Source organism: Hippopotamus amphibius, chromosome 17, assembly GCF_030028045.1.
Source record: "Hippopotamus amphibius kiboko isolate mHipAmp2 chromosome 17, mHipAmp2.hap2, whole genome shotgun sequence".
Lineage (NCBI taxonomy): Eukaryota > Metazoa > Chordata > Mammalia > Artiodactyla > Hippopotamidae > Hippopotamus > Hippopotamus amphibius.
Window position 1 is genome coordinate 4,243,076 of NC_080202.1, and position 27,441 is coordinate 4,270,516.

At 41.8% G+C, this 27,441-nt stretch overlaps 1 non-coding gene across 1 annotated transcript; it reads left to right on the forward strand.

The window, feature by feature from the left end:
* The first annotated feature begins 18,079 nt into the window (after positions 1 to 18,079).
* Positions 18,080 to 18,185, forward strand: LOC130841169 (U6 spliceosomal RNA). The gene has a single exon (XR_009050204.1). It is a non-coding gene; the product is annotated as a U6 spliceosomal RNA (small nuclear RNA).
* Positions 18,186 to 27,441: the final 9,256 nt, after the last annotated feature.

The window sequence follows — 27,441 nt, forward strand, 5'->3', positions numbered from 1 at the left end:
AATAGAACTACCATATGATCCAGTCATCCCACTCCTGGGCATATACCCAAAGAAAACCATAATCCCAAAAGAAACTTGTACCATCATGTTTATTGCAGCACTCTTTACAATAGCCAGGACATGGAAGCAACCTAAATGCCCATCAACAAATGAATGGATACAGAAGATGTGGCATATATATACAATGGAATATTACTCAGCTATAAAAAGGGATGAGATGGAGCTATATGTAATGAGGTGGATAGAACTACAATCTGTCATACAGAGTGAATGAATATAGATTATATTTCTAGAGTATCCACTGATGTGTTACTGTATTTGTTGGGTGGTTAGAGGATACTAAGAAGTGGATCATTTTCCTTCAATGAGAAAGATCAGGTGGCGCAGTGGTTGAGAATCCCCCTGCCAATGCAGGGGACGCAGGTTCAATCCCTGCTCCAGGAAGATCCCACATGCCGCGGAGCAGCTGGGCCCGTGTGCCGCAACTATTGAGCCTGTGCTTTAGAGCCTGTGAGCCACAACTGTTGAGCCCACGTGCTGCAGCTACTGGGGCCCATGGGCCTAGAGCCCGAGCTTCGCAACAAGAGAAGCCACGGCAACGAGGAGCCTGTGCACCGCAATGAAGAATAGCCCCCACTCACTGCAACTAAAAAGAAAGCCCCCTCACAGCAAAAAAGACCCAACACAGACAATAAAGTAATAAATAAGTTAATTAATTAAAAAAAAAAAAATTTAAATATGCAGTCTAAAACATCTGAAGGAAGTTGATTAGTTCAGGTTATAATCGAGACCAAGCATTAATGAAAAGGACTTTAAAAGCAAATGTTGAAATTTGCTAAGAGAATAAATAGAATAATACCATTTATAAGCAGAATATAAAAGCATAAGGAAGAACTAGGGTTTTAACTTTGTAACTGTAATGTATCTAATATTAATTTTAGAAACTAAATAAACTTCTGTACGGTCTCTTCTGTGCACAAAAACTACCCTCAAGTTAATTTAAAAACAAAAAAAAAAACAAATGAACAACAACAACTCAAGAAAATTATTCCGTCAATTGAATGGACTGGGCTCAGTGGAGTGTAGGCTGAAACCCACCGTATTCTTTTTCCCCACTTTCCACTAAACTTATTCTGTGGAAAAGTTCTTAACCTACTCCTCACTCTCATCCCACATGGCTCTTTTCTGTCGCTCTCATAAAAATAAAGAACCCAATCTCTTTTAAGAAACACAAAATTCCCACTCAGAGTCATTTTAAAACCCCAAATTCCATTCATGTTTAAAACTTTTCTCCTCCCTCAGCTTGGGTTGCTTCAGGCCCAGAGCCCAGAACAGAGGGTGGAGGGGATGGTGGGTCCAGCTGGTGGGTCTTCCCTGGGTCCAGCTCCACCCCTCCCCCCATCTCTGAGCAGCAGCATTTGGCCCCTGCAGTGGTGGACCCAGGAGGAGGGGGACCTGGACGGCACAGGAAGGGTGTGTCCTGGTGCCCCACAGCCGGGGCGGATTCCACAGCCTGGCTCCCCAGCGTGGCATGATTCGCGAGTCTTCCCGAGGGCCTCGCCTGGGGTCTTCCGGCTGTGGTTTCCCAGGTAGGCTTAGGTAGCCCGGGCTTCGTGTAGCCCAGCTCTTTGGTGGGGTTCCTTCTCCACCCAGACACCCTCTTGGATAGGAATCCTTTGAAAGACAGCACTGGGGTTGTCTCCTTTCCATTGCATCCACACCGAATCCCAAGGAAAACCTGTATTGTTGCCTCTGCCACCAGCAGAAAGGCACCTCCCTCCCAGTGCGTTCATCTCTCTTCTTTTCTGTCAGCTGCATCTTCTCAGGCCTGTGAGCACGCTGGACTCTGTGTCTCCAATGTCCGAGAACACACACCCAAGTCTTTGTGTCTCTACTTGCCTTAAGGTGCAGGAGAGGCACCCTCCTCCTCTCCAACTTGGGGAAAGAGAAGGAAAAACGATCGTTACCACCACTTTCACAATTCTCTCCAAAGTACTTTTCTTGCCTGTTTTCCTCCATGGCAGCTCTTCCATCCCCTCAGGTTGTGTGATGGATTAAGGCTGGCAGGACCAAATTTGCAAACTTTTGGTGATCCCTGGATCTTGATATAGGAGTCCGGACACTTGGGATTTATTACATTTTTATTAGCTTTTGGGATCCAAGGTGAGGAGTCTCATGTTGACATTCTATTATGTAATTGCTGTGAACAAATGTCTTATACTGATAATAGGAAGATCATAGTAGGAAGAGATTTTCACAGAATGAGACTTTAGTATCATTAAGTAGTTATTTCCCAAGTTGAGAAATGTGTACCCTTATAGGTCCGTTGGCATATTCTCTGAGATATGTTGTAAATGTTTTGTTTCTTCTTTGAAAGTATAAGAAACATAGGATTCTGGGCTTCCTAGGTGGCGCAGTGGTTGAGAATCCACCTGCCAATGCAGGGGACAAGGGTTCCATCCCTGCTCCAGGAAGATGCCACATGCCGCGGAGCAACTAAGCCCGTGCGCCACAACAACTGAGCCTGTGCTTTAGAGCTCATGAGCCACAACTATTGAGCCCATGTGCTGCAACTACTGAAGCCCACACGCCTAGAGCCCGTGCTCCACAACAGGAGAAGCCACGGCAATGAGGAGCCTGTGCACCACAACGAAGAGTGGCCCCTACTCACCGCAACTAAAAAAAAAAGAAGAAAAAGCCCGCGCACAGCAAAAAAGACCCAACACAGCCAATAAAATAAATTTAAAAAATAATTAAAAAAAAAAAAAGATTTGCTTTAAGAAACATAGGATTCTACCACAGGCTGTGCAAGAGTGCTTTCATGACAAATTCAGAAAACATAAATGAGAAGACAAACAAAAATGTAAATCTTAACACTGCAGCTCTGAGATGACTGTTGTTAATATTCTTATACGTGTTTGTGTGAAATGCATATATTTCTCACGAGTCTGGGATGACATTTTTTGTACTAGTTCCTTTGTAATCTGCTATCTATATTTAAATATTATTTTACAAAATTATTTATATGTATTTCTTTGGTATTTAATGAAATTTAGTTATGCATATAATAAAAAAATCAAATAATACACACGGTTTATGCTAAAAAGCACAAAATCTCCCACTCCAATCTTTTCCAACCCACATCCTCCACTTTTTAACAGTTTCTGTTTTAGATACTTCTGGTGTATCTTCCTATTTTGAATCAGAGGTTCTCATATCTGACTTCACGTTAAAAATCACCCGGGAATTTTCTGCAGTTCCCCACATACTAGCCTGTCTCTAACATGAATTAATCTGTATCCCTGGGATGGGACTCAGGCAGTGGGATTATGTTTACTGCCCAATAAGTAATTCTGATGCATCTTGAGAGTTAAGAATCACTGAATTATATATTTACCTAATAATTGCTTGACTTACCCATTTTAAATGGTTCATTATGAGAAATGAAGATGTAGTTTATTTATATAACTCCCATTTTCCCCCTTCCCCATGCTCCCCACTTTGGGTAGTTATATAATTATTGTTTTTCCATTGATTGCATTTGTAATTTAAAACAAAAGCTTACACCTCTGTGTCTGGTCTATCTCATTATTACTCACTGTGCAAGATAAGGATATTACCCTCCTTATCTCTTCCTTCATCTTCCCCTCCCGCCCATCAAGTTCCATCGGCCATATATGTATTTGTACATGTGAGAGCGATAGCTTTGCCATTCTGTTCTAGAACATTATTCCATGATTTATCCATAAATTGATTCTAAATATCATAAACCAGAAATACTATATATGTGTATGGATTTAAATATAGTATAGTATTACATACATTTTTAAAACACAGATAGCATCTAATAAGGTTTAAAATCTTTCTTCACCACTTAATAACTTTGTGATCTTGGACAAGTCACTTAACTTCTTTTCACCTTAGTTCTTTACCTCTAAAAAGAAGAAAATGATATCCATCTTTTGAGGTTGTTGTTGGGGGTATGTAATTAACCCATGGCACATGTTAAAAACTCGTATGTTACTTATTCCTCACTGCTCACACCAGTCATGTGAAAGCACCACACTTCTTCCTTTACTGCATCAATTCGATGCTCTCTGGACCACATAAAGTCGAATTCTTCTTGCATTAAGAAGAATTAAATGAATTTCTTTTTATTATGCTCTAACAATAGCTTTTATTAAAATGCCATTTTCAAATTTCATTTTACATTCTGACCAAAGATTTCCTGTGTAGTTTTCTCCTCACCTTGCCAGAGTCTCTAAATGCCTTCCTTTTTTGTTTGTTTGTTGCTTGTTTTCAAAAATGTAACATGCCCCTTTATATCTTCAAAACATTTCAGCCTTTCCATTACGTGGTCGAACACTGCATGGAATCCACTTTCTTCCCGGAGACATTCACCAGCCCCTGACCTCTTGCTACAATCCAGACCAGATGCTCTCTAGGCTTTGTGGATACCACTGGGGTCTTTCATCGTTTCCTGTATTCCATGATTTCCGCTCTTTGATCTCTCCCTATTTTTGCTGGTGTAAATCCTCAAATAATTTCCTCAGAATGGTACATGAAAGACAAATGTTTTTAATCTTTGCATATCTAGAAACATTATTATTTGCCATCATGCAATCACAATGAAACTCCTAGCTGCATTTTTTAATTGACAGGATCGCTCTAAAACCGGCAGGAAACACAAAGAGTAACAAAAACAATTCTGAAAAGAAAAAAGAAAAAAAGAAAAAGAAGTAGTGCTACTCAACTTCGACACTTGTCTTAAAGCTACAGTATTCAAGAAAGTGTGATATTGGCATGAAAACAAATAGCTCAATGCCTGTGGTATCTCCTAAATCTCAGTCACCCTAACCTGTCATTTGTTTCCACTAGAGGATCCCTGAGCAGACCTGATCAGTTGATAACTGGTCATCACCACCCACGGACAAGCATCTCTAGTAGCCCATGTGTTCTAGATTCCAGCAGCCCCGTCAATAGTACAGCTCCAGCCTCTGCAGAGGAATCTCCTTGCAACTAGCACGCTGGTAACATCTGGCAGTGATGTTGGACACTGTGGCCCCTGCTACCTCTCCTCATCTTACTGCTGCTAATTTGGTTCAGACAACATCTTCCCGTCTAGGTTTGCGTGCCAGCCTCCCAAACATCCCCAACTGCAGTCCTGTACCTTCCCATCCATTCTGCATGCTGCAGTCATAGTGCTTTGTTTGAAATACAAATCTAATAAATTCACTCTTCCACATAGAGCCTGCCAACACACACCCACCCACACACCCACACACAGACCCCAGTTTCCTTAACATGCCTCCGTATGACCTAATGACCTGCTCCCTCTTTTCTTTTTCCCGTAGTCCAGTGTTTCCAACGTGCTATGTCCTCTCTCACATTCAGATTCACGCACAAGCTCTCCTGCACCTGGACTGTTCTTTCTTCTCGGGCTCTCTCCTCTCCATCTTTCAAGTCTCCACTTAGGCTGCACTTACTCTAGGCAGCCATCCTTGACCGCCTCACAGTTGGATCAGATGCTTCTCCGGGTGCTCCTACAGCCCTTGCACATGTCCATCTTGTAGCAGCACTCTCCTTCTGCTCCCTAGCACCTCCCCCCCCCCCCCCCCCCCCCCCCCCCCCGGTCAAGACTGAAAGCTCTTTGAGGGTGGGTGCAACGGCTGTCTTGCTCACTGGTTTCTGGTACGTCGCAGACAGTCGCTAAATACTTATCGAAATATTACAAGAAAGAGAAAAGCATCAAAGGGGATAGTTGTCTTAAATCAGCACGTATCCTCTTCCTTGGGCTGCTGGTGGGGAGTATGTGGCATTATTTTAAAGTAGTTCCAAAGCCGTTGGGCTGGTTTACATGATTCTTTCATGAGAGCTAAAAAAGGAAAGCAGGCTGTTGGCTGAATGTTCTAAATATGTATTAGGGATGATCTCTTTTTAATGATGGCTACCTCCTTGCCATTTGGAACGCAGAATGGGGCCGTCTGATATGTGCAGCCTCGCGGTCTTAGCGTGCGTTCTTTGCTGCCCAGACCTCTGGGAAGAACATGTGCTGTCGCTTCAGAGGGCGGCGCCTCTTTGCCACGGGAGAGCCGGTGGCTGGCCGACTGCAATGTGCCTGTGTGATGATGTTGGCTGTTCGTGTTCGGAGAAGATGGTAAAACCATGAGGCTCCTCGCTGCATTTGTAACTGATATTCACAGCGGAGGAAGGATTTGAGAGTCCAAGAGTGAACTGGCCCTTCTCGGGGAATTTTATAAGAACTCTCACTCCCTCTCAAGCCACATTTGCATTCCTGCTGAATGGGCTTTTTAGATTTTCCCTGTGAACGTGCACAAAATCAACAGCCAAAGAAAATCCGTTTTGGAGATGGCTGTGTACCAGGATAAATACAGGTTGATTTTTTCGAAGATAATGAGACTGGGTGGGGTTTTTTCCCCAATTGAGGCAAGTAATGATTTTGATTTCTTTTATCAAACATACCAGACATTATGATCATAAGTGAGTTTAGGAATCTTGAGTGTAGGGCCCTTGGAAAGTCGAGCACTTATAAGAACTGTGCTCATGTCCTTTCTGGAGCCCTTTGTGGGCACATCTCCTGAGTCTGTAACACCTTCTTTTGAGAAGAATCAAACATCACTCAGAACTACAATGGTGAATAGGGCAGGGAACTAGAAGGCATACTTCTCTTACAGACTGAAGAATGAAAAGGAAAATGGAAAAAGAATGAGAGAGCCCTGAGAGATGTAACCACAGTGCCATGAGGTGATATAGTGCATGGGTGTGTCTTAACTTGGCCGTGGAAGTTTGAGGTTGGACCTATAGCTAGAAATTGGCTCAATGCAAAGTAGATCTGTTGGTTTAAAGTAGGAAGTTCAAACTCACTGAGCACCAGTCAGGACTCACTATGTCATAGCAAGCTGCAAATTTTAGCCTTTAAAAAAATCTAGAACAAGGAAAGCATGAAACCCTTATAAATACTTATCTTTTCATTAGCATACAGCTCTGATAGTCTCAGAGAAGTCCATATGCACCAAGCCCCACCCTTCTCTTACTGGCCAGAGCAAAACACACGATTGGGTAAATTCATGATGATGTGAGTATGGGTGGGGCTATATGCCAGTCTACCTGGGTATAGGACAGCCCGTGACGGGAACTTCGGACTTCTCTACTTCTGCCAAAGCAAAATCAACACAACATGAATATCTACCAAGAGGTAGCATCTTGTGAGTTCTTACTCTGCTGCAGGCATCTTTCTAAGCACTTTACATAGATCATTTCATTTACTCCTCACCACCCCTCTGTGCTGCTACTCATACAAGATGTTCGTCTTTTACAAGTATGACACAGAGAAGCTGAGTTACTTTTCCAAGGCCACAGAGCCACACTCAGAGTCTGGGCTCTTGATTAAGAATGTGCATTCTCTACTTGAAAGGGAAGCACTGAATGCCTGTGCTTTCTATTCCTCACAGCCTTGTGGGGTTGGAAATCATTATCTACATTTTGCATCTAGGGAGCTGGACGTAAGCAAAAATAAATAACTGGTGAAACTCCACCCATGGCCAACATGAACAGACTTTGATGACCCGCTGGACAGAGTATGAAGAACTGGGGAGAGGGAAATATGATTCTCAGTTTTCACGTACGTGTGGCTTCATTGAAACAGAGAAGGATGGTATTAAAAAATCAGTTCTGTTTTAAATACGTGGAGTTTGAATTAGGATGCACTCACCAAGTGGGAAAGGCCTGTAGAGAATGGAGCTCTTGCTTCAGAGACAGTTGCAGGGCTGCACTGTCAACTGCAAACTGAAGCCTAGATTTGGACAACGCTCAGTTAGTGTCAGAAGGAGGAAAAGAGTGATGGGGAGCATGGAAGGGTTGTTTCACTTGAGGTTACCTAGTATTCATCAACCGAACTGTAGGCTTCCGCGTTCATGTTTCGGGAGAAGAGACCATGGGAATGCCTGAAAGAATCTAAAACTTCGTGATGCTTCTACAAAAACATGAGACATATGATGCTGAAAGAAACTGAGATGCAGAAGTAGAAATAGATGCCACAGTTACACAGATATTTCGATATAGGGGGAGGAGCCAGGATAAGTGTTTTGATAGGTTAAACTAGATTATAAGGTATAAATAACCCTTTTCGATCAATCCCACACTACATCTGTATTACTTAAGAAATTTTGTCCTAAAACTGACTCTAAAACCGCACCTTGTGACGTGCCACCTTAGTCTTCCAGTCTACGTAGCACTTAAGTGAGCATTTTAGGTCCTACAATTTAGCTAATTTTCGTAATTTAGATAAATCCTCTCCTGTCATCTGGATTGAAGATAACCTGTGGTCAGCATCCATGTCTTATTCCTCTACACGATGACTGCACAGTGGTGACTGGTAGTAGAAGCACAGTCATTCATTCAAATACCTTTAGTTACTGAGAACAGTTCTGTGCTTGACACAAAGATACATGTCACATGCAAAATACTATCACAGCCAGTCACAAAAGACCACATAAGTGTATGATTCTATTTATGTGAAATATCCAGACTTGGAAAATCTAGAGACAGAAATTAGACCAGTGATATGCCTCAGGTTTAGAGAAGAGTGATACGGAGTTTGATGGGCTCAGAGCTAAAGGATATGGGGGGGGGGTCCTTTTTGGGGTGATAAAAATGTTTGAAAATGATGTTTGTTGATGGTTGCACAACTCTGTGGATAATAAAAAAACCATCAAACTGTAGACTTTAATGGATGAATTGTTTGATTCACCACTTATATCTCAATACAGAGGTTACTAAAAAAGGCTGTTATATAGTTTATTCTCTCTTGAGGAAATCATTGTATTCAGCTGCGATAAAGGGCGGAAAGTGTCATGTTGGGGTGTGTTTGAAGAATTCTGGATACAAAGAAAGAGAGGACGTCATTTTGCTCAAGAGAGCCATTGGCAGCGACACAGATGGACCTAGAGATGGTCACACTGAGAGAAGTGAGTCAGACACAGACAAATATCACATGATATCACTTATATGTGGAATCAAAAAAAATGGTACAAGTGAAATTATTTACAAAACAAATAAGAGTCACAGATGTAGAAAACAAACTTATGGTTACCAAGGGGGAAGGGGTGTGAACTGGGAGATTGGGATCGACATATACACACTACTATTTATAAAATCTATAACTAATAAGGACCTGCTGTAGAGCACGGGGAACTCTACTCAGTACTCTGTAATGACCTATATGGGAAAAGAATCTAGAAGAGAGTGGATAGATGTATATGTATCACTGATTCACTTTGCTGTAAGGCAGAAACTAACACAACATGGTAAATCAACTCTACTCCCATAAAAAGTAATTGAAAAAAGTAAAACTAACCCTAAAGCTTGCAGCTGGCGGGGGAAAAAGAGTTTCAGGAAAGCGCAATAATCATCTGCTCACTGACGCATGGATGGATGCTGATTCACTGCACCTACATCTAGCTCTCCGCACGGTACTGCCTGTCGCCTCCATGGCTCTTGGCTTTCTCGGGGTTGGATGTTAATTCATGAAATCAAGTCCTGGTCACACGAGAGAAAAGCATGCCTTCTGGCCGCCTGGAGTTCCCTGGAACATTTGCTTTACATTCAAACCGAAACCCAGAAGAACAGGAAATCAAGCTCTGACATGTGGGCCTCTGGTCCAGTGGCCAGAGCTTTCTTTGCTTCGAAGATTAATGAAGCACAGAAATGCCAGCTCCTTCCTTTCAGCTCCCCACAATAATCGGCTCTCAGCAGCCTGCCAGTTTCATATTGCTCCACTTCAATGCTCAGGAACAGTCCCAACTGGAAAAGGCCAGGAAAACTTGATCCAAGAGTTTTTATGAAGAGCAGCGTAACTACCCCTCTAGAACATTCCAGCAGCAATATTACAAGCGTTCCTTTCTTTTTATATCTAGGGACGGGGAGAGGAGCGGGGGAAAGGGCGTTGTAATCAGAAGTCACATTGCAAAGTCCATAAGCTGAACCTCCGCAAGGCCCTGGATATTTTCTAAATTAATTGACCATCAAATTCTTACCCTCCACATCTGCATTACATTAGAGATCATAAAACTATTTGGGGTTTTTTGCTACTTAAAGGAAAGATTGTGTGGGCATAATGCTTCGAGAGGGCCTGTTCCTTTTCAAAAATTATTTTGAATTCATCAAAAGAAACAAGATTATCTTTTGTGTTTATGCGTTGCTATTCTCCTCTAAGAAGCGCAAAGGACTTTGCAGAGTTTTGTGGGTCTTGATAAGGGAACACGGAGACAGACTTCTCTGCTAGCAACTGACGCTAAAGGAGCACTCGGGTTTCCTGCTAAGCCCTTCTGCGTTCTCTGTTTCATTTTAGAAATTTTGTGAGAGAGGTGCATTCCTTTAGGCCATTGATTGATCTGTTCACTTATTCGTTCAACAAATACTCACAGAGGATTGTGCAAGATACTGCCTAGATGCTGAAGCCACTAAGAGAAGAAGAAGATGAGCCTCTGCTCTCTCACAGGACTTACAGGCTGGTGAGAGGGACAGGTAATCTAAAAGTAAACAAGTAACTTAGGGAGAAAGAAACTAGCACTGTGATAGGAGATTAAACAGGAGGTAAGGTTACCTACTTCACCTAGGATAAGCCCAAAATCCTTCAGGAGGAGATGATAGCTGAAATAGGAAGAAAGAAAAAAGACAGACACACAAGGGAAAGAGTCAGGGAAATGTGCTCCAGGCATGGGGGACAGCTAGTGCAAAGGCCCTGAGGCAGGGAAGAGTTCATATTTGGGGACTATATAGGCTAACAAGGCCAGATAAAGCCAGTGGGAGGAAGACTGGCACAACAGAAATATGAACAGCTCTTAGGATATGAAAAGTCCTTTCTATGCTGCATGCTGACAAGAATATCTAAATGACCAACTGTTATATTAGCTGTTTGCTGTGTAACCACACAGCAGGCTGAGTTGTCCGCAGGCTTTACCTCACTCCAAGCTTATAAGATAAGCATCAGCATCATTATCTGCATTTAACAATCTGGAGAAGAGAGAGTGGAGTTGAGCACCGACTGCCTAACACACAGCTAATCACGCAGGTCGGGAACAGAGATCCTAACCCAGGCACTTTGATGCCAGAGCACGGGTGCTGGGTCTGTGTGTTGCTGCCTGGTTTTCATGCAGCAGGTGAGGAGTAGGGGAGCCAGAGGAGTCAGCAGACCGTCGGAACACGAAGTCTTGGCGCGAGGAAATCAAGGGATGCTCACAGAGTCTCTGGACGAGGCTCAGGGGTCAGCCACAGTTTGCTTAGGGGATGAACCAGGTGGAGAAGGCAAGGTGGGGCCAATGCCCCAAGACAGAGACCAGACACTTTCAAAGCACACGAGTCACTCGGATTGTGCTGTGATTGAGACATAGGGGCAGGGAGTGGGGGTGGGGCTCAATGCTGGACCAAGAGGCAGGTTCAAAGCCATAAAAATCTCACCTCCTTGCTGACTCCCGCATCACCCCAAGTGTCAAGATTGCCATCCATGTTAGAGGCCAAAGCAGCACCTTTTTCTTTCTGTTTGAAGGCAGGTCAGGGGAAACCAATGAAGAGAAATCGCAGAAGGATGTGATTATCAGGCTGCAGGAACTCTCTGATGTATCACGCGTTTGTCCAGGTGAAAGACCACCCAATACCCACACCTCGTTCAGTTCTGGAAAGCCACTGCCCACTGTCCTGAGTCAGGCAGGAGCTATTCCAAGGTTATGTCACTCTGTGTTAGACAAGCCCTATGCAAGGCTCTCCCTGAATCTGCCGTCTTGAGTTCAGGGATCTGCAGTTTGAGTTTTTTGGGGAAACTGCCTTTTTCTAACCATCATGCTAAATGTAGCTCCGGGCCAGTGTCTATGAAGGAAAGTGAGACGCCAAAAGGTCAAGAAGGAAATGTCAAATTGGAAACGCCCTGGAAAGTTCTTGTTGGGAGCAGAGCCTATGCCTGTGTTCCCATCTTTCCTCACTGTGCTCTGTTTGGTCCCAGGGCCACGCCCTGTGGAGGCAGGCTGGGCCTGCAAGCCCGGTCCCCACAAAGCTTCCCCTGTGTGGTACATCCAGGCCTGGGGACCAGGGAGCCACACGGAGGGCCCACAGTCAGAGTGCCAGAAGCTCTGCTTCCCGTCACAGTAAAGCATCTTGGGAAAGCCCAACAAAGCTAACAAAATCAGGTAGCAATTCATCCCACTGTTCATATTTCTTCTACTTTCTAAAAATTATTCTTCTCATTCCAGAAGTAAGATCTGTTTATTGCTGAAAACGTCAGAAGATGCAGAAAGATAAAAAATGAAGCAAATAGGGGCTTCCCTGGGGGCGCAGTGGTTAAGAATCCACCTGCCAATGCAGGGGACACAGGTTCGAGCCCTGGGCTGGGAAGATCCCACATGCCGCGGAGCAACTAAGCCCATGCACCACAACTATTGAGCCCATGTGCCGCAACTACTGAAGCCCGAGCGCCTAGAGCCTGTGCTCCACAACAAGAGAAGCCACCATAATGAGAAGCCCATGCACCTCAATGAAGAGTAGCCTCTGCTCACTGTAACTAGAGAAAGCCCACACACAGCAACAGACCCAACGCAGCCAGTAAATAAATAAACAAATAAATAAATAAATTTAATTAAAAAAAAAGAAACAAATAAAAATCACCCATGATCCCATTATACTTTTACAATTTGGGGTAAATCTCTTCGCTTATTTTTATTTAACTAATACATTAATTTTCTTTTTTACAGAAATACATATTTTTACAAAAAGCATGTTTATACGTATATACACACATATATATGTAGATCACAAAAGGTGGATCACATTGCATGTAGGGTATCCATTTCTCACTTTTCCAGTGTATTTTCTTAGCTATTTACTAGTCCTTTACATATTAAGAGCTGAATCCTTTGTTCATTATATATGTGGTAACATTTTTCCAATTTTTAATTATTTTTTATTGGTTAATCCTTGTTTAATATACATGTAGTTAAATCTATTGCATTTCCCTTTATGATTGATACCATTAATATTGTCCACAGAAAACTCTTCAGCCACCCTAGATTATGTAAATAATCCCCTGTCTTTTCATATTAAGCTTATATGGTTTTCTTTTCTAAGTCTAAATCATTAACCGCTCTGGAATTTATGCTAGTAAAAGAAGTGAAGAAAGATCTGGCTTTGTAGTTTTCAAACTGGTGAGCCAATTACTCCAACACCAGGTATTGGCAAATCCGTCCCTTCCCCACTGAATTAAATGCCCCCTTTATTACGTAATCATTTTCCCGTGCTCAGAGTCTGTTTCTGGACTTCATGTGCTGCCCGTCCATCCGTCTGTCTGCAGACACACTCTCTCACTCTTTTCACACATATCTGCTAGCTGACAGGGAAAGACCCTCTTCATTACTCATTCTTAGTTATTTCTGAGTGTTTTTTGTTCCAACTGAAGAATTATGTTGGAAATTCCAAGTAAAATCCCCTTGAGATCTTTTTGGAAATGGATGGGATCTGAGCCGGAGGCAGATAAAGCTTTGGGACTCATGTTCTTTCTTCCTCTTTCTTTTTCTTTCTCTCTTTCCCTCTCTTTTTCTTTCTTTCTTTCTTTCTTTCTTTCTTTCTTTCTTTCTTTCTTTCTTCCTTCCTTCCTTCCTTCTTTCTTTCCTTCTTTCTTTCTTTCTTTCTTTTTCTCCCTTGCTTCCTTCCTTCCTTCTTTCCTTCCTTCCTTCTTTCCTTCCTTCTTTCCTCCCTCCCTCCCTTCCTTTCTTTCTCTCTTCGCCCCCACCCCCCACGACGTTTCCTCATCGTCTCTGGCCTCCCCTCTTCCCTTTTGCTTTGCTAGCTCCTCCCGCACTCCCATGGCTGTCCTGCTCTCACAACATGTTTGTTCTCTCGTTGCGGACCCTGGTCCGGTTTTCCTAGCGTTTCTCACTTGTCTTTTCTACCTGTCCATATTGTCCCTCTTTGCATCAGGTGCCTTCCCCCGTCCTAATCAGTGGGGGTGAGGCTGGAAGAGTGACCTGAATATCAGGGTCAAAGGATGGGATGGGTTTTCCCAGGCGGGTGTGGGCCGTGCAGACACTTGGGCACTTGCCGGGACTAGATCATAAATGTCGGCAGAATGCGTCGCGCATACTGTTTGCTATGCCTGCAGATTTTAAACACATAAAATTTAAATTATATGTATGTTATGAAAACATTTACTGAGTCCTTAGAATCAGCTAGGCACAGTGCCAAGTGCCTCACAACCATTACCCTATTAAATTGTCCTCAGTCATAAGCTAAATATTATTCTCACCATTTTACAGCTGGGAGAACGGAGACCCAGAGAAATTAAAAAAAAAAAAAAAACTTACTCAAACTCATAAGGTTCGTGTCAAAACCAGAAATTGAACCAGGCTCATTTTGTCTCCAAAGGGCAGAGTTTTCAACGTTTTACTTGTATGCCTTGTAAAGCAGGGGTCCCCAACCCCTGTGGTACTGGTCCTCAGCCTGTTAGGAACCGGGCTGCACAGCAGGATGTGAGCGGCTCCAGCGAAGCTTCATCTGCCTGCCCCCATCCCGCCCCATCACTCACGTTACTGCCTGAACTATCACATCGCTTCCTGAACCATCCCCAGCCGCTCCCCGCCCCCCACCGCCCCGTTCCGGGAAAAATTTTCTTCCAAAACCGGTCCCTGGTGCCAAAAGGGGACCACTGTTCTAAAGGGCTGGAAGCAGCTGCATAGAGAACTAACAGGATTTACCCGTGGGCAACAGAATCGGGACTGAAGAGATTTTCACAGAATAGAGTCTCATGTGTAAGAGGCTTCAGAATCTGACCGGCAGTCTTTAAATCCTCACCCTGCTGTTTACTTGCTGTGTGTCCTTGGGCAAGCCACTTAACCTCTCTAAGGTTCACTTTCTCAGCTCTAAAATGAAAATCTTAAGACATCATTAAAATGCAAAACTCTACGTCAGGAGTAATTATAAGACTTAAATGAGAAAATTCGTAGTAAAAAGCCACAGTTCAGCGTCACACAGCAAGTTCAACAAACAGCAGTTTGGGTTTTCTTATGTTTTTCAGTATTTCCCCAAATTTCTCCATAAATATATATTTCACCTCTACCTAAGTGGAGGGTGAGAGCAGAAGTTTATCTATAATAATGAATACACACATTTTGAGGCAATATTGAATTACATTGAGCTGTTTTCCAATTTCCCTGATGACTAGTGCTGTGCAGGTTTAAGAAAGCTAACAAGATTTTTGTTTGTAGTTGAAGGTCTAGAAGTTCAGCTGCAGAACTTTTTATGTTCTGGGACAACCGAACAGTCCGATGGAAACTCTTTCCTCTAGCTCCCTGCTTTTCCGGTTTAGTTACCCAGGCACCCTCTTTTGCTGACCACTGTTCTATATTCTGTAAGTGTCCTTTATGATGGTGTTTTTCAGAGTGAATTATTGAACCACCAGCTTCAGAAGCCTTTGCTCTAAATGCAGAGTCCTGAGCCCAAGCTCTCAACTACTGAGTCAGAATCTCAGGGATTGTGTCCCAGAAACCTTTTTTAAAAAAATAAAACCTAATTCCCCTGTGGACTGCATGCACACTGACATTTGATCATCACTACCCAGGAGACCTGAAATTGAAGAAAGAAAATAGGAAGTGGGTTTTAAGTTCGGTTCTGACCCGAACTAGCTGTGTGTCCTTGAAAAAGTCCCTTCAACTCAGGCTATCAGTTTCTTCACCTGTCCAATGAATCGGAGGTCTTCTGAGGTCTCTTCAAGGCATATTATTTCTTCTATCTGTGTAAAAATATGTGGCACAAAAAGGAGTGGGAAAATGCTTCACAGAGAATATGGAACTTAAGTATCCGGATTTTTTTTTAAAGGGAGAACTTACTTGACAATGTTTGTTGAGTATTTCAGACATCAGTGGACATAGGTTAGCGGGATAATGAGACAGGATTCCTAACCCGAACGATTGATTCCTCGTTGGAAAGTAGCCAAAGGAAAATTATGGACAAAAACTGCAAATGCCCTTGAATGTCAAGATAAAAGCTTTTGATTTGTGTAAGTAGTCCATCATCACTGACAGCTGATGCGCAGGGCAATGACATGGAAGTGATGTTTTGGATGTCGGGAAAACAGAAAAGGTTTGTGGCAGAATGGGAAGTTAGGAGATTCCTAGGAATCCCTGGATAAAGAATGATCAGGGCATAAATGAGTAATATGGGACACAGCAGAATCAGAAGGGATTCAGAGTTAAAAGCGTCCAGTTTCAGCACTGACACAGAAAGAACTTGAATGCTGTCACTCCCGTCCTTACAAGAAAAAGCTGGATAAACTGAAAATGGATGACTTCTCATGGACTTTTAAGAGAGCTGAGAAGACCCCCAAATCTGGAGAGACACATCCTGAGGGTCATAGCCCAGAATGAAGAGTCATGAAAGAGCCCCTTGTGTCCCAGGCAGGGAGAGGGAAAGTGCTGGAATAAGCCCAAATAGTCTCTATAACAAAGGCCCAATCTCAAAGCAAAGGATGCAGAGCCTAATCCCACCGGGGAGTGGGCATTTCTGCCCCTCGAGCCCCCTCCATACTTTCTATCTCACCAAAGTAGGGAGGAGAGGGGAAGCTGGAAACACTGGACTGTGACAGTAAAATCACAGCCGAAGGACAGAAGCCCACCAGAAGGATGGAATGCAATCATGAGATCACAGAACGCTCTCCTTCACCCACACTGTGACACGACCCCAGTTGGGCTCTGGTGTAATGACAGAGGGCCGCGATTAAAAGAGCTGCAAGACACATATTCCATCTAAGTAAGAGGTCTTTGGAAAGCCCAAAGTCAACAAGGTGGGCATGAAAACAAGGACACCAGCGGACGTCAAATCCTCTAGCACCTAAGGGTACAGCAGTCCTTAGCATAACTCAGCATCTACAGATTAACAACACTTTACACTAAAAGTCTACTTGCTTCAGTTCCTGTTACCTCGTTCATATTATTGTCTGGCTTTCAAGATAAAAAATTACTCGACATGCTAAAAAATCAAGAAAAAACACAGCATGAAGACACCACACAAGCATCAGAACCAGACTAAGGTATAGACACAGAATTTGAAGTTATCAGACTGAGAATTTAAGATCGTTGTGATTCATATCAATACATTAATACACAGATGGAAACATTATGAATCGAAAGGAAATGCTAGAAATCAAAGACACTGTGCCAGAATGAAGAATATCTTTGATGGGCTCCTCAGCAGACTGGACACAGCCTAGGAAAGAGGCAGTGAGTATGAAGACATGTCAATCAAACATCCTAAACTGAAATGCAAATTTAAAAAAATGAAAAAACAAAACAGAGTATCCAAGAACTATGGAACAGTTTCAAAACACATAAATATGCATAACCATAATTCCAGAAGGAGGAAAAGAATGGGGTAAAAAAATATTTGAAGTAATAATGGCAAAAAAAATCTTCCAAAGATATTAACAATCACAGATTCAGGAAGGTCAGAAAATACCAAGGAACATAAACATCAAAAAATCAACAACCAGGTGTATCATATTCAAACTTCAGTAAAGACAAACTGAAAATCTTGAAATAAGTTGGAGATAGGGTACTTTTTCTATAGAGGAACAAAGATAGGAATTACAGTGTACAGACTTATCAAAAAACATACAAGCAAGAAGAGAATGGAGTGAAATATTTAAAGTGTTAAAAGGAAATGTAAACAAAAACAACAGCCTAAAAATTCTAAATCCAGCAAAATTATTTTTCTAAGGTGAAGGGGAAATCGAGACCTTTCCTGACAAACAAAAGCTGAGGAAATTCATCACCACCAGGCCTACCCTGCCAGAAATGGTACAAGAAGCATCTAAGAATGGTATTGGGGATACATGTACAAATACAGCTGATTCACTGTCGTACAGTGGAAACTGGCACAACAGTGTAAAAAAATTATACTCCAATAAAGATCTGAAAAAATAAATAAATTGCGGAAACTGGCACAAGAGTGTAAAGCAATTATACTCCACCAAAGATCTGAAAAAAATTAATTAATTAAAAGTATCGATAAATTTTAAAAAAAGGTGCTCGCTTCAGCAGCACATATACTAATATTGGAACAATATGAGAAGATTAGCATGACCCCTGCGCAAGGATAACACGCAAATTCGTGAAGCGTCCCATATTTTTCATGAGGTATCACCTCACACTGGTCAGAATGGCCATCATCAAAAAACCTAGGAACAGTAAATGTTGGAGAGGGTGTGGAGAAAAGGGAACTCTCCTGCACTGTTGGTGGGAATATAAGTTGGTACAGCCACTACAGAAAACAGTTTGGAGGTTCCTTAAAAAACTAAAAATAGAACTACCATATGATCTAGTAATCCCACTACTGGGCATATACCCAAAGAAAACCATAATCCCAAAAGAAACTTGTACCATAATGTTTATTGCAGCAGTATTTACAAAAGCCAGGACATGGAAGCAATCTAAATGCCCATCAACAGATGAATGGATAAAGAAGATATGGCACATATATACAATGGAATATTACTCAGCCATAAAAAGGAATGAAATGGAGCTATGTGTAATGAGGTGGATCGACCCAGAGTCTGTCATACAGAGCAAAGAAAGCCAGAAAGAGAAAAACAAATACTGAATGCTAACTCATACATACAGAATCTAAAAAAAAAAAAATGGTACTGATGAACCTGGTGACAAGGCAAGAATAAGGATGGAGATGCAGAGAATGGACTGGAGGACAGGGGGTTGGGGGGGTCGGGGGGCGAAGGGGAAGCTGGGACAAAGTGAGAAAGTAGCATAGACATATATACACTACCAGCTATAAAACAGATAGCTAGTGGGAAGCTGCTGTATAACAAAGGGAGATCAACTCGATGATGGGTGATGCCTTAGAGGGCCAGGACAGGGAGGGTGGGAGGGAGTTGCGGGAGGGAGGGGATATGGGGATATATGTATAAATACAGCTGATTCACTTTGGTGTACCTCAAAAGCTGGTACAAGAGTGTAAAACAATTATATTCCAATAAAGAGCTTAAAAAAAAAAACAATGGTATATAGGGACTTCCCTGGTGGTGCAGTGGTTAAGAATCTGCCTGCCGATGCAGAGGACACAGGTTTGAGCCCTGCTCCGGGAAGATCCCACATGCTGCAGAGCAACTAAGCCCACGCACTGCAACTACTGAGCCCACAAGTCACAACTGCTGAAGCCCACGCGCCTAGAGCCTGTGCTCCGCAGCATGAGAAGCTCGCACACCACAATGAAGAGTAGCCCCCATTCTCTCACAACTGCAGAAAGCCCACGCACAGCAACAAAGACCCAATGCAGCCAAAAATAAATAAATAAGTAAATAAATAAACCATTTTTAAAAGTTATTTAAAAAAAAAGAACGGTATATAAAGGCAGGAGGAAAATGACAGAAGTCAGAAACTAAGATCTCCATGAAAGAAAGGAAGAGTATCTGAGAAGGATTATATGAAGTAAAATGAAATATTTTATTTCTCTTATTCCTAATTGAACTTAAAGCTATCTGTTTGCTTAAAGTAATGTATTAATGAAACAATATATTCAGTTATTATAACATGGGGATAAGGGAAATAAAAAACAACAAGGTCACAAGGAATAGAGGGAGGAATTGGGAATATAGTTGACCTTTGAACAAGACAAATCTGAACGGCATGGGTCCCCTTATATGTGGATTTTGAGCTGCGGTTGACTTAACCGTGGCTGTGGAACAGTGGTAAAGCTGGGCCCCCTGTAAAGTTACATGCAGAATTCTGACTGCACGGGGGGCTGGAACCCCTAATTCCTGTGTTGTTCAAGGGTCAGCTCTACTCTCCGATAAGGTATCTGTAATATATGTGGAGTGGCATGCTGTTATTTGAAGGTGGGTTTAGATTAATTTAAAATGTGTATTGTGGAGCTTCCCTGCTGGCGCAGTGGTGAAGAATCCACCTGCCAACGCAGGGGACACAGGTTCAAGCCCTGGTCTGGGAGGATCCCACATACCTTGGAGCAACTAAGCCAGTGCACCACAACTACTGAGCCTGTGCTCTAGAACCCGTGACCCACAACTATTGAGCCCATGTGCCACAACTCCTGAAGCCAACACACCTAGAGCCCATGCTCCGCAACAAAGAGTAGCCCCCGTTTGTCACAACTAGAGAAAACCCCTGTGCAGCAACGAAGAGCCAACACAGCAAATAAATAAATAAATAAATAAATTCACTTATTTTTAAAAAATTATTTAAAAAAATAAAAATAAGAAAATAAAATGTGTATGGCGAACTCTAGGGCAACCACTAAAAAATGTTTAAAGAAGGATAATTTATGTGCCAGGAGAGGAGATGAAATGGAAGCATATAAAATGCCTTCGCTAGGCAGAAAAAGAGGGATAAAATAGAAAAGAAAGAGCAAATGTGATGAAGAGAAAACATTTACAAACATGCTAGGTATTAATCTAACTATATCAATAATCACCTTAAGTGTGAATGATCTAAATTCACTATTAAAAAAGAGATTGTCAGAGTGGATAAAAAACAAGACCCAACTATATCTTATTTACCAGAAACCCACTTTAAATACACATAAGACCCACATATAGATTAAAAGTAAGAAGATGGAGAAAGACATACTATGCTAACACTAATCAAAAGAAAGCTGCAGTAGCTATATTAAGTTCAGACAAAGCAAATTTCAGATCAAGGAGAATTATGGGGGATAAAGAGAGACATTACACAGTGAAGAAGGGGTCAGTTCTCCAAATCAATCAACCTTAACTGGATAGGCACCTACCAACAAAGCATCAAAATACGTGAGGCAAAAACTACAAGGAGAAACAGATAAGCGCTATTATCGTTGAGACTTCAACACCCTCCTATCATGAACTGACAGCTCAAGCCAGCAGATCAGTAAGGATATAGTTGACTTGAAAGTACTACCAACCAAATCATTCTGACAGCTGTAGACTATCCTACTCAACAACAGCAGAATACACATTCTTCTCTAGCTTGCATGGAACAGTCACCAAAATAAACCAAATTCTGGCTCATAAAACACACCTGAACACATTTGAAAGAACAGAAATCATGCCAAGAATGCTCTTAGACCATGATGAAATTAAATCAGAAATCACTAACAGAAAAATACTAGGAAGAGCCTCAAAATGTTTGAGATTAAGCTATACACTTCTAAATAACACAGAGATCAAAGAAAAAGTCTCAATATACATTTAAAAAATATTTTGAACCAAATAAAAATACAACGTATCAAAACTTGTGTGACGCAGCAAAAGTACTGCTTAGAGGGCAACTTATAACATTAAATGCCTATATTAGAACTCAATCATTAAAAAAAAGAAATCAATCATTTATGTTTCCATCTCACAAATGTAGATACAGAAAATCAATCAGACCCAAAGCAAGCAGAAGAAAAAAGATATTAAAAATTGGATCAATAATCAATAAAGTTGAAAACTGGAAAACAATCAAGAAAGTCAATGAAACCAAACACTGATTTAAAAAAAAAAAAATTCACAAAACTGATAAACCTCTAGCCATGCCAACCGAGGATAAAAGATCAAGGGACTTCCCTGGCGGTCCAGCGGTTAAGTCTTCTCCTTCCAGTGCAGGGGGTGTGGGTTCCATCCCTGGTCAGGGAATTAAGATCCCACATGCCTTGCCGCCAAAAAAAAAAAAAAAAAAAACATAAAACAGAAGCAATACTGTAACGAATTCCATACAGACTTTAAAAATTGTCCACATCAAAAAAAATTTTTTGACAAGTTTAAAAAAATAAATAAAAGATCGAAGACACAAGTTACATATATCAGAAAAGAAAGAAAGGTCATCATTACTAATCCCAGGGACAAAAAAAATTACAAGGGAAGACTCTTGGATTTGGCGAATGGCTTGACTTATTAAGTGAAGAAAAGAGCCTGTGTAGTTGACAGATGAATGATTCTGGATGGGAGGAGGATAGTTCCCAGGAGAACATGTCACATCCCAGGAGGGTGAGTAGGTACTAAGGCACCCTCAATGAGGGGGTGCGTGGGAAGGGAAGAAGGTGGATAAACCGGGGCCAGGACTGGGGGAGACAGCCCAACTGCAGGCTGTGTCACACCCCACAAAGAGGAAAGCGGCTGATACTTCACAGCTGCTTGGGGGCAGGTCTTCTTCCAAAGAAGAAACAAACAAGCAATGTATGTAGAAACTATATGCTTGCTCTCCATATGCAGTTTTAAAGAAAGGCCCTTATTATACATACAAGCCCCCTCCAAGCAAAAGGACCCTCCTGTGTAGAAATGATGACGTGACGGCAGCAGCCAGTGAAGGCAGGTACAATGAGGTCCTAATTTCAGTCCCCAAAGGAGCTCCCTCGGGGGATGGGCTGACAGGGCTGTGTAGAGAGTGACAGACGTGGGTATAGACAGGGAATTTCATCACGGTTCCAGCTGAGCAGAGGACCAGTCACCTCCCGGGGAGGCAAGGACAGTCCAGGCCCCCGGCAGGAGTTGCAAGCCTCAGGCGGAGGGCTAGGGCTTGACCACACTCAGGACAAGGCTGCATGGGGGGCGTGGGGGCACAGAAAGGAAGGGAGACAGTCCTGGTGGTGCGGGCACAGCGAACATGCCTTCACGCGTGTTCCTGACCTCGGCTTCAAGTAATGTAGTTATTACCATATGTTTCATTTTAAAGATAAGAAAACAGGTCAGAGCAATTAGCGTAGCTAATAAAGTCATGTAACTTAGTTAAGTGGCAGAGTTGGTACTTAGGTTACGATTCTCTGTCTCCATCACTAGATGGACTTCCTACTATTAATTCACCGTGCCCAGTCACCTTTGTCAGCTGCCACCTACCCTGGCACCGAGGTCCTTCAGCCAGTAAACTGGAACTTAACACTCGTTCCTGATCAGTCATGAGCAGGTGTCTATTAACTCCTCTGGAGTTTATTCTAAAAGTGGGAATAATAAGAATATCAGCATTAGTGCTGTTGAGGAGATGGTGCACGAGTCACTGGGCTAGTTGTAAGTGAAGAGTACTTTTCAAAATCAAAACGACTATATACATATTTGGGTAAAAGATGTTGTGAAGGTGTGTATCTTGGGAACATAAGAAATCAATGGACGTACAATGGAATATTATTTAGCCATCAAAAAAGAAGGAGATCTTGCTATTTGTGGCAACATGGATGGACACCGAGGGCATTATGCTAAGTGAGATACGTCAGACAGAAAAAGACAAATACTGTATTATCTTACTTGTACGTGGAATCTGAAAATAAACAACAAACAAGCAAATGAACTCATAGATACAGAGAGCTGACTGGTCGTTGCCAGAGGTAAGGATGGGGCCTGAACAAAATGGGTGAAGGTGGTCATAGGGTACAAACTTCCCATTATAAGATAAATACATCCTTGTAGAGAACAAACATATGGACACCAAGTGGGGAAAGCGCGGAGGGTTGGGCGGGAATGAATTGGGAGACTGGGATACCAAATTGTACACTCTAAATATATGCAGTTTATTATAAAAAATAAAAAAAATAAAAAATAAATTAAAAAAAAAAAAGATAAATACTTCCTTAAACAAGAGAGAAATATATGGAATAACAAAAGCCATACATATCTGAACTCTCCATGGAAGAAAATTTAGAGTGTGTAGTACAGAGAAAAAAGAAACAAGAAACTCACTCGGAGTTAGAGGGTGGGAAAATCTGCAGCTTGTACTGTCATAGAATCCAAGGACAGCCAAATCTCAAGAAAGCATGGAAAAATCAATGTTGCCAAAAGGCCCAAAAGTTTAATTAAAGTAAAGTAACTGGGGACTTCCTTGGCGGTCCAGTGGTTAAGACTTTGCCTTCCAATGCAGGGGGCACAGGTTCAATCCCTGGTCAGGGAGCAAAGATCCCACATGCCATGCGGTGTGGCCAAAAAAATTTTTTTTAATTTCTAAAAATAAAGTAACTAGAAGTGGTTAGAAGCAGACCATTGGTCATCTTGATGAGAGAATTATGGGGGAAGTTGTTGGAAAGGACCCCACAATGCATGAGTCAAGGTTGGCTTGAGGTTAAGTATAACAGGTGGCTTGGGTGATAGAAAGCTTGAGTCAGGGACCACACACTGTCTGCTTTAGTATCTGGGCAATAAAAGGAAGAAACAGCAGTAGCTAAGGGAAGTAACAATGTTCTTTATAACTAATGAGATCTGTGCAGAAGAGGAGTAGAGACGTGAAAAGCAGATGGGCTTAGCATTGGAAGCAAAGCTCCCAGGTGCCGAGCGTGAACAAGAGCACAGGCACAGTTAGAGGTATAAGACAGTCCTAGATGCAGATCTACATGAAGATGGAGAATAGGATGGATAAAGTTACAGAGACAGTTTCTCTTATGAGATGAAACTTTATGTCAGATTTTTCAGTGTGTAAAGATTTCAGGAGTAAGCTGTATTCCAGAGATCTCAGACCCAAAGACCTATCAGGGCCAGGAAGGTAATAAATAGCAGAAGAGACCTAATATGGCACGCAATTATTTAAGAATCTTGAATTTTCACGAAGCAATGTGCTGTCTCACATTTTTCTTGACGTAGGTAACCCTCTTAGTTTATCCCTCACTTTCTCCATTTTGATAGAGACATGGTCAAAAAGAAGGGTAAGAAAACCAACACTCCACAGGTACGTAACGTGCAAGCCACACTTGGTCTCAGGATGGAGGAGAAAGTGGTGAAGTCCGAGGGTGCGTGTTGTGATGGGGACAGTTACTGCTCAGTTCCTACGCACTGTGGTTATGTGTTGGGGGGTGGGGGTGGTCAGGAACTGTCACATCTCCCGACACTTTAAGAAAAGCCAGAACACTACATGTTTATGTGGAATATCCTGATTTTTTGTATACTGGCTCCATTGAAAAACAAAACAAGAGTGGGGCAGCCATCTGGGCACCAGACTTGCCCAATCATCCATCTGCATCCCTTGTTGTACACATTCAATCCAACCTGTCATAAACCTGGATACCTGAGAGCCAAAGTTACTTGTGGTTTCCTTTGGTTGCACTGATTAAAGGGAAAAGGGAAAAAGATCCTTCAAAGCCAAGTAAGCAATTGGGATTAACGGTTTACCAGGACAGTTGATACTGGGAAGACGGACGAGAGGTTTAAGCTAAACAGGTTCTGGAGAAGTTGAGCAGTTGTTTGATTTTGATGATACGGGGTATTCTTGTGGTCTTTAAATCAGGTTAAGCTAGGGTTTGCTTTAACTACGGTGACAAAGCTACATGTACGTGGTGATCCAATTGAATTGGTAAAATGAATTATGGTGACATGCTATGCAGGCATTAAAAACATAATGATTTAGAAAGATTGAGAGTTTCTCACTTTATACTGGTTACTGTTCTAAACATTATCAAAGTTTTAAGCTTTAATACAGATTAAAATATTATACACAGCATGATTTCATGGATCTATAAATTATTTTTTTTCTTTTCATTTTCTAGAACAAGAACCTCTTTTTTCCTAAACTTGTGTTGTTTAGGTCCTGGCATCACATAAATGAATGATGTAGGGGCTGTGACTCTGGTTGGCAAGATGCCAGGAGATCTTAGTCAGTATCATGATCACACTCACACCAAAGGAGCCGAGGAATATCCCCTGCCATGTTTATGTCAGAGAAGATTTCACACAGACATTCCCAAATCCCACACTGTCATACCCACCCAGATCTCCTCCCTCCGATTCTCCATCCCTTTGTGGTGGAGTCTGCTGGTTGTCCCCTAGAATCCATTCCATCCAGGATAGTAGAATTTTAGCTGGGTACCAGCTTCCTCAGAAGAAGACAGCATTTCTGGTACTTGTGTACCCAAGAGACTAATAAGTGACACAATTTTGGTCCATGTGATATAAGAAGGCAAACTTCAAGAACCTTCCTTTAGGGCTGTTGGTCCATGAGCTTTGCCCTCTTCCTCTTCTTAGTCTCTATCTACATCTTACTGCCCAGAATGTAGAGGCCGCCAACTTGGAACAAAAGGCTAAGGACTATATTCTCAGGATGAGCTGGAATGAGAAACCTAAGAGTAGTTTGCTGCAGAGGGCTCTTCCTGCTTCTCCGGGTTGTATGCGTAAAGCTGAATTCTACCTTATGGAATATACCTTCCTACCCAATTATAACTACATCTAATGCTTGCGTTGGGATGAGGCAGCCAATAAATCACAACCCTACTTTCACCCTTTGTCTTAAGAGATCTAATCTCATCCTTTACACTCCGAACAAACCATGCCCAGAATCCTTGACACCCCATTTAAGTTTTTAGAAGGCTAAGTCCATACACTGGCTAAGCTAGAACATCTATTCTCTACCTTTTTCATCAAAACTTTGCTTATAGTTTTAAGAACCAAAATTAATAATGCAACTGGAAATCTGGCAAGAGTCCTTCATAACCCCATTTACTTTAATTTTTAAAAATTGCTTTTTCTTAGGACTTTAATCCATCAAGTAAACATTAAAATCCTTATATTAAGTTTCCCCAAAAGCCATGTTGATTTTTTATTGACATTTCATTAAATTTATGTTAATTCCTAGAGAATTGATCACTTTTCTACAGTAAAACTTTCCCTTCCAAGGAAATATTTCCATGTACTTATTCACGTTTTCTTTTCTGCCCAGTCATAGAGCCCACGCATTTCTCATTAAGTAACTTCCTGGATATTTTTTATGGGTTTTGTTGCTTTTGAAATGCCAATTTATTGTTGGATATTTTGACCCTAATACATCATCAGACTAAACAAACCTTTGAAGGAAAAACAAAATTGATTGGATAATAAACTTGCAAATTTTTAAAAACCCGAGGTGAAAATCCCACTATAAATGTTCCAGTAACTCTGTCTACTACAAAATAAAAAAATTTAAAAATTAGGGAAGTTTTATTTAATACAGAGGAAAATCATACCTGGCTGTGTTTTCTGAAGGCTTTGTCTCATTTTGGTAGTCGTTCACCTCTTTATGACAATTACTGATATAAAGAATAACATTGAGATTTCTATTCCTCTTTTATAAAACTGGAAGACTCATGAGATAAAAAGAATGCTTATAATTATTTAGTTCATTCTTCTCATTTTATGCCCCATGAAGTAAGAAGGATGCTATGGCTTGGGCTAGATCACCCAGTTGTTTTTTTTTAATGATGGCATCAAACAGGTACAATGAGTGGAACAGTAAAAAGAGAAGTGTTTCATTGTCCCAATAAACATGGGTTTGAGGGAATTCCCTGGCGGTCCAGTGGTTGGGGCTCTGAGCTTTCACTGCCGAGGGTGTAGGTTCAGTCCCTGGTCAGGGAGATAAAATCCCACAAGCCGCACAGCATGGCCAAAAAGAAACAAACAGAAAATAAAACCCAAAACCAAAACAAACAAATAAAAAAACATGGGTTTGAATCTTTGACTCC